This window comes from Lathyrus oleraceus, chromosome 4 (assembly GCF_024323335.1).
Source record: "Lathyrus oleraceus cultivar Zhongwan6 chromosome 4, CAAS_Psat_ZW6_1.0, whole genome shotgun sequence".
NCBI classification, from domain to species: Eukaryota; Viridiplantae; Streptophyta; class Magnoliopsida; order Fabales; family Fabaceae; genus Lathyrus; species Lathyrus oleraceus.
The window spans coordinates 249,182,859-249,189,502 of NC_066582.1; the positions used below are offsets into that span (position 1 = coordinate 249,182,859).

Sequence of the window (6,644 nt, forward strand, 5' to 3'; positions counted from 1 at the left end):
GGTTGTGAAGGTGGAGTAGTATTCACTGATCGTTGAGGTCTGTGTTAATTTGAAAAGGGTAGGTCGTGGAGATTCGTATGGAGAAGGACCATATTCCAATTCCATAGCACGTGTGAAAGCACCCCAAGATCGGAAAGGGTTGTTACGGGTAATCATTTGATACCAAGGTACTACATCTTTGTCAAGATGCACCGCCGCAATGGTAAGGCGTTGATTGTCCGGTGTCGAGTAATAATCAAAAAACTGTTCAACTTTAAAGATCCAGTTCAATACCTCAGTACCGTCGAATCTAGGAAAATCAAGCTTCACGTTGCGTATCTGAAACGGCTGCCGTGGAGTTCCGTCTGAGTTCCCGCTACCATTCAAGGCGGAAGAGAGTTGTAAAGAGCCCAGTTGGGCTTCAACCCGTTCGAGACGCGCCATATCGTTGTGTCGGTGTTGCATATAGTCGTTATGTTGTGCGTCGGCATCTTCCATCATCTTCTGCATCGTGGTGTTGATACCATTGATGACAGCTTCCAAACCTTTCATTCTCGTATTTTTCGCCATGATAAGTCGATGAAAGCACCAAATGTAAGGGGTGTTATGCTATGCAACAGAAAGTGGTAACAAATGAAAAATTATGCAGACAAATTCTTCACAAGATTTACTTCATTATAATAAAAGTCAGTACAATGAAGAATCTAAGAGATACCAGATTGAGAATAATTTCTCAATCCTTCTTGGAATGAAACAGTACACTTAATGCAATAGAAAAGTGAGAGAAATCATTCACAAGGAATGCCAATAGAGGAAGAGAGAATAGTGTCACTTGCTGCCCCCTTTCTCACTGCATCCTCCTTGCTATATATGCTGACACGGAGAATATTTTCTGTTAGGGATTTTCACCCTCTTGCCTCTCCTTGGTTCCACAATGTTAGGATCATTTGCCATCTGTCCTTCATTGCTTATTATTTGTCCTTTTCCTCCAACAGTATTATTTTGCCAGCTCATAACATAATTCATGTTTCTTCAATTTTCTAGAATGACACCCAAAAGGAGGACCTTCTGATGTATCTTCTGCAGAATTTCCAACCAAAAGGAAAAAGACGATGAGGATGTCCTTGCGATTCCAGCTCCGGACCGAAGAGGAAAAATGGTGTAACTGAAGGACTTACTGAAACGCATCGCACCAAGCTTAGTCAAGAGCCAAGTTTCCACTGCATCTCAAAGAAAGTCAGCTTCAGCGCGAATGCATCTGAACTGAAGAACTTTCTGCAGAATTGCTAACTCCACTTTCTCAATCAACTCCCTCCCTAGCATATAATTATAAGCTTGCAAAGACATTAACAAATTCTCAATCTGAATTCCATGACAAGCCAACAGAAACCATACGATCGACCATGCTAAGCACCTAACCAATCCTTAATTTCTAACTAACAGAGTACAGTAACTGCGAACCATCTAACAACATAAGAATTCACTAAAAAACTTCATTTTCATTCCAATTGTTAATTAATGATTACATCTCTAGCTAACCTAACACAATCACAAACTAATTATTGTATTTTCTAACAGAAAATTCATCAAATGTCATGACAGAGTCCCATTTCAAACCTTTCAAACCAATACAATAATAATTATTTTCACATAAAATCAACCCAAAGCAACCCCTACTGCATGTGTACATAACTAACTCCTAACCAACTATTAACAAAAATCCAATCTCTCTAACAATTTATTCATGAATTTATAACATCAATACTTGTAATCATAATCAACATTAACCAAACTTCACAGGGAATAGCCTTGCACGACCCTGCAACACCCAGAATCAACGACAGCTTCCAACTTTACTTAGTTCCGGCATTTTTCTAAACGGACCATGTCGGTTCACTCGAATAAACTACTGAAATATGTTGGAGCAGCTGAGACTTTGTGAGGCCCTTATGATGTTTCTGGACGTTGAATGGTTACAACGGCTAAGCTTATGACTAACGGTAGTCAAGGATCTAGCCATGGTAAACCGGTAGGATAAAGCCTTGCTTACCTTCCCATATACACAATGCAATACGGATTCAAACACAGACCATTGGATCAGCATATCGTTTCCAAACGACTACAACATGCAACGAATACTACAAACCTGTCAAGCCTAGGCCAAGGCCGTGAACACGTAGCCAATACGACTCCTTGCACAAAACTCCAAACTGAGCATATGTGCAGTAGAGAGAAGTGAGGATTAAAGAGCATTAACCATAATACGATAATTCACTCTAACAAGACCATTAAGAATTTTTAACAAACTTAACCGAACTTTCACTTTTCACTAACAGAAAGAACTAACTAACTAATTTCTTCCAATACTAGCAACACCTCAAAACAAATATATATTCCTAACATAACTAATGATTTTTAACTAGCTTCCTCCAAACCTTACTAATCACCAAGCAGTTCACACCTTAATACCTCCAGCATTTTTGAATCTAACTAACACAAATAGAATTATAACAGCATTATTGAACAAATTCCGCATTTAACCCTGCCCTAATCTAACAGACCTGCCCTATTTTGAGTGACCTATTTGGTTACAACTGTGTCTATATAACAGTTCATACCTTCACTGGGCATAGGAAAAAAGGGGATAACTGTTTCTTCCATTTTTCATTCCAAACTTCAACCTCCATTTTTTCTGCAGAACCTTAAACCACTTTGCTTCACCCTTCATCTTCCTCACTTTCTTCAATCTTCAACCTCCCATCTTCAACCACCTGCAAAAGAAGTCATACAACTCTCACAGTAGAATCCTCACAAAAAAGATTGCGGGTATCGCTTAACAGAAAAAGAATTCGACAGAAGAATCGAAGGAGGAGAAAGGGAGAAGAAGGACATACTTACCGGCCACTGAAGCTACCGCGTCCGAACTCCAAATCACGCATCCGAAATTGGCGAGGATCAAAGACTCGGCGGAATTTAGAATCACAGAACATTCTTCGCTCACTCCTTCTTGCTCAGACATCGCTGAAGAGGTCGAAGACGTCGCCGAAGAAGAGATAGAAGACGTCGCGTAGCTTCTGAGCTAGAAGTTGAAGATGTTAATCTCTAAGATTTCGATAATAACAAAGGATAAAACAAAAATGATACCCTAACGAAATTTTTGTAAGTATGCGACTCTAATCAAAACAGTCAGATAAACACTCATAAGATACAAAATCAAGTTCTAAGATACCAATTAGAAGATATGCAAGCAAAAGCTCTGACTCTGATCAACACAGGCGCAAGCTAAACAAAAGACTCGGACACTCTGAAGTGGAAGAATGACTCCAGAATCTGAAGACGTACGCTCTGATGAAATCAAGTGAAGAGAAACTCTGAAGGCAGTTAGCAACAAGCATCTTTTGGAGTTGCATGAAGGTTCTGACTTTCGGACCCTCTGATTCAGAAAGTTTAACCTTGAAGAAATTCGCTTATGGAAAGAAGCTAATTTATGAAGGATTTTATGACGCCCAAAATATTGCTTTAGAGAGAACACAGAGATTAATGACATTAATCATCCATCATTGCCCAGGATTCTAAGTTTAACATCATTCAACGGTCTTCTCATCCTCCTATAAAAAGGATGGAACGTCACTCAAGGAACAGAGTTGAAACACACGAGAATACAATACTTCCACTATATTCATTATTCATTCTCTCACACAAGTTGCTGCTCTAAGGTGTGAAATAATTCTTTACTCTTACATTGCGTAATCTCTGCTTATTTCAGAAGCAACAATCATTACTATAATTATATTATATTGCTAAGAAATAAATTTCCTCAAGTGACTTGTGAAGTCTGTAAACTTGAGAGGGCTAAAAGATCTTTATTCTCTTAGACGATTGCACGTGTAATCTTTCAAGATTAGTGGATTAAGTCCTTTTTAAAGGCGAAATCACCTTGGTCAGGTTGACTGGAGTAGCTTTGAATTTCAAACGGACCAGTATAAAATTCTGTGTTGAATTTATTTGTTTCTGCATGTGTCTAAATTCCAAAAAGTTTTATTTTCTCAAAACAATTCAACCCCCCCCCCCCCTTTCTTGTTTTTCTCTACCTTCAATTGGTATCAGAGTTACGATTTTGTTATTGATTTTCTAATCAAACACTTAATAGTGTAGAGAGATCCAGCGTGAGAAAAACACTATGGCCAATACCAATGAAAGAGATAGTTACAATGTTAAACCTTCAATCTTTGATGGAGAAAATTTTGATTATTGGAAAGATAGAATCGAAAGTTTCTTTCTAGGCTACGATGCGGATATGTGGGACATAGTTACTATTTGGCTACATACTTCCCTGATCTGACTCTGGCGTTGCCATTGCCAGAAACAAGATGACAGATGATTAGAAGCGCGACTTCAAAAACCATCACAAAGCCAGAACAATACTGCTGAATGTCATTTCCTACAATGAATATGAAAAGATCGCCAACATGGAAACAACCAAAGAAATACTTGACTCCCTGAGGATGACTCACGAAGGAAATTCACAAGTCAAAAAGACAGAGGCTCTGGCTCTAATTCAGAAGTACGAAGCTTTCAAGATGGAGGACGATGAAGCTATAGAGGTAATGTTTTCTAGATTTCAAACTTTAATTGCAGGACTCAAGGTTCTGGACAAAGGCTACACAACTACAGATCATGTCAAAAAGATCGTCAAAAGCTTACCAAAGAAGTGGAGACCCATGGTCACCGCATTAAAACTGTCAAAGGATCTGAACAACATCAGCCTTGAAGAACTAGTTAGCTCCCTCAGAAGTCACGGGATAGAGCTTGAGGAAGATGAGCCTCAAAGAAAGAACAAATCTATAGCACTGAAATCCAGATCTGAGAGACGCAAACCAGAAAGGAACAAAGCCTTTCAAGCTGAAGAGGAAGACAATGACAACTCTGAAAAGGAAGACTCTGACGATGAAGAAGAGTTATCCCTTTTAACTAGAAGAGTAAAACAACTCTGGGGAAAAAGGAATAATAACTTCAGAAGACAGTGACGAGTCTGAAAAGGAAGACTCTGACTTTAACATCATTCAACAATCTTCTCATCCTCCTTTAAAAAGGATGGAACGCCGTTCAAGGAACAGAGTTGAAACACACGAGAATACAATATTTCCACTATATTCATTATTCATTCTCTCACACGAGCTACTTCTCTAACGTGTGAAATAATTCTTTACTCTTATATTGTGTAATCTCTGCTTATTTTAGAAGCAACAATCATTACTGTAATTATATTATATTGCTAAGAAATTTCCTCAAGTGACTTGTGAAGTCTGTAAACTTTAGAGGGCTAAGAGATATTTATTCTCTTAGACGATTGCACATGTAACCTTTCAAGATTAGTGGATTAAGTTCTTTTTGAAGGAAAAATCACCTTGGCCGGGTGGACTGGAGTATCTTTGAATTTCAAGCGAACCAGTATAAAATTATGTGTTGAATTTATTTGTTTCTGCGTGTGTCTAAATTCCAAAAAGTTTTATTTTCTCAAAACAATTCACCCCCCTTCTTATTTTTCTCTACCTTCACAAGCCTTTACTTCTGAGGTACTTATGCTTTTCCCCTTTCATGACAATCTTGTTACAATCGTGTAGCCTTCGCTATGGAATGTTTGCCCTAAACTTTGGAATTGAATCGGTGTGTGATTATCATTTTATTTAGAGTACGAGGCTTAGGTTTCTTCAAACGGTTGGCCTTGATTTGAATAGGTGTTAGCAATTTGAGAAAAAAACTGTTAACGTGCTTAGGTTGAGGGAGAAGAATCAGTTTCATTGGCGACCTCCGCCGCCGCCGAGAACGGTTTCCGGCGTGGTGGAGACAGAGTGATACAATAGCGGGAAGACGCAATGTTTGTACCTAGAGTGACCCGGAGCCTTGTTGATCGGAAAAATAGCAAGTGTACTATTTTGCATGTTATAGTAATAAAGGTGAAATTCTCCGAATGTCGATCTCAAGGACTGCAAGTTAATATTGAGTTCAATTCATTGTTCAATTAAACAAAAAATAGAATTGGGGTTTTTTAATTCAAAATTATAAATATAAAGGCAAAGGAAAATAATAATGAAAAATAAGGATTTTCAAGGTAAGAGGAACAATGTCAGGGAAGGTGTATGATTTGTCCCTGTAACAACTCTAAGTTACTGTTGCATCAACAAATATCAATTACTACCAGTTCTCAAGGGTATTTTCTCCCAAGTCCTTGTGAGAAAACCTTTAATCATTCTACCCTAATTTCTATGTCCCTAGGTAATTAGGGTGAAGTTAAGCTTTATTATATCAAGAATGCTCTGATTCATACAGGGTATCCCTAGTCCTAGATGATATCTACTGCAGAGTAATCTTATGAAAACCTTACCAATGTTGGTCCAACCTAATTGATAATAATACAACAATCTCTATTGGTCCGAAAGAGAAAGCATTAAACATATCAAAAGATTACCGTAAAAAATATTATAAATGCAATCGTAAACTCATACTCATTACAATTCTAAATCAGGGACACCCCCTAGCATTTAGGGGGTTTAGTTACTCATATTGTTCAAAACAAATTCAAGATAAAAATTACACATTACAAGTAATTGGATGACTTGGATCTTCAATCTCTTCCGCTCTCCGAATTCCTTGGTTTTTGTAAT

General features: G+C 38.0%; 1 long non-coding RNA gene across 4 annotated transcripts; it reads right to left on the reverse strand.

Annotated features, from left to right (window-relative positions):
• Positions 1 to 665: 665 nt before the first annotated feature.
• Positions 666 to 3,651, reverse strand: LOC127074893 (uncharacterized). 4 transcript variants are annotated; one of them, XR_007786134.1, is made up of 4 exons: positions 3,209 to 3,651; positions 2,878 to 3,053; positions 2,598 to 2,750; positions 1,459 to 2,189 (listed from the first exon to the last, which is right to left on the reverse strand). It is a non-coding gene; the product is annotated as an uncharacterized LOC127074893 (long non-coding RNA). The 4 variants fall into 4 exon arrangements; XR_007786132.1 differs by lacking the exon at positions 3,209 to 3,651 and having other exon boundaries at positions 1,459 to 2,029; positions 2,126 to 2,189; positions 2,878 to 3,182; XR_007786133.1 differs by lacking the exons at positions 1,459 to 2,189; positions 3,209 to 3,651 and adding an exon at positions 666 to 1,295 and having other exon boundaries at positions 2,878 to 3,180.
• Positions 3,652 to 6,644: the final 2,993 nt, after the last annotated feature.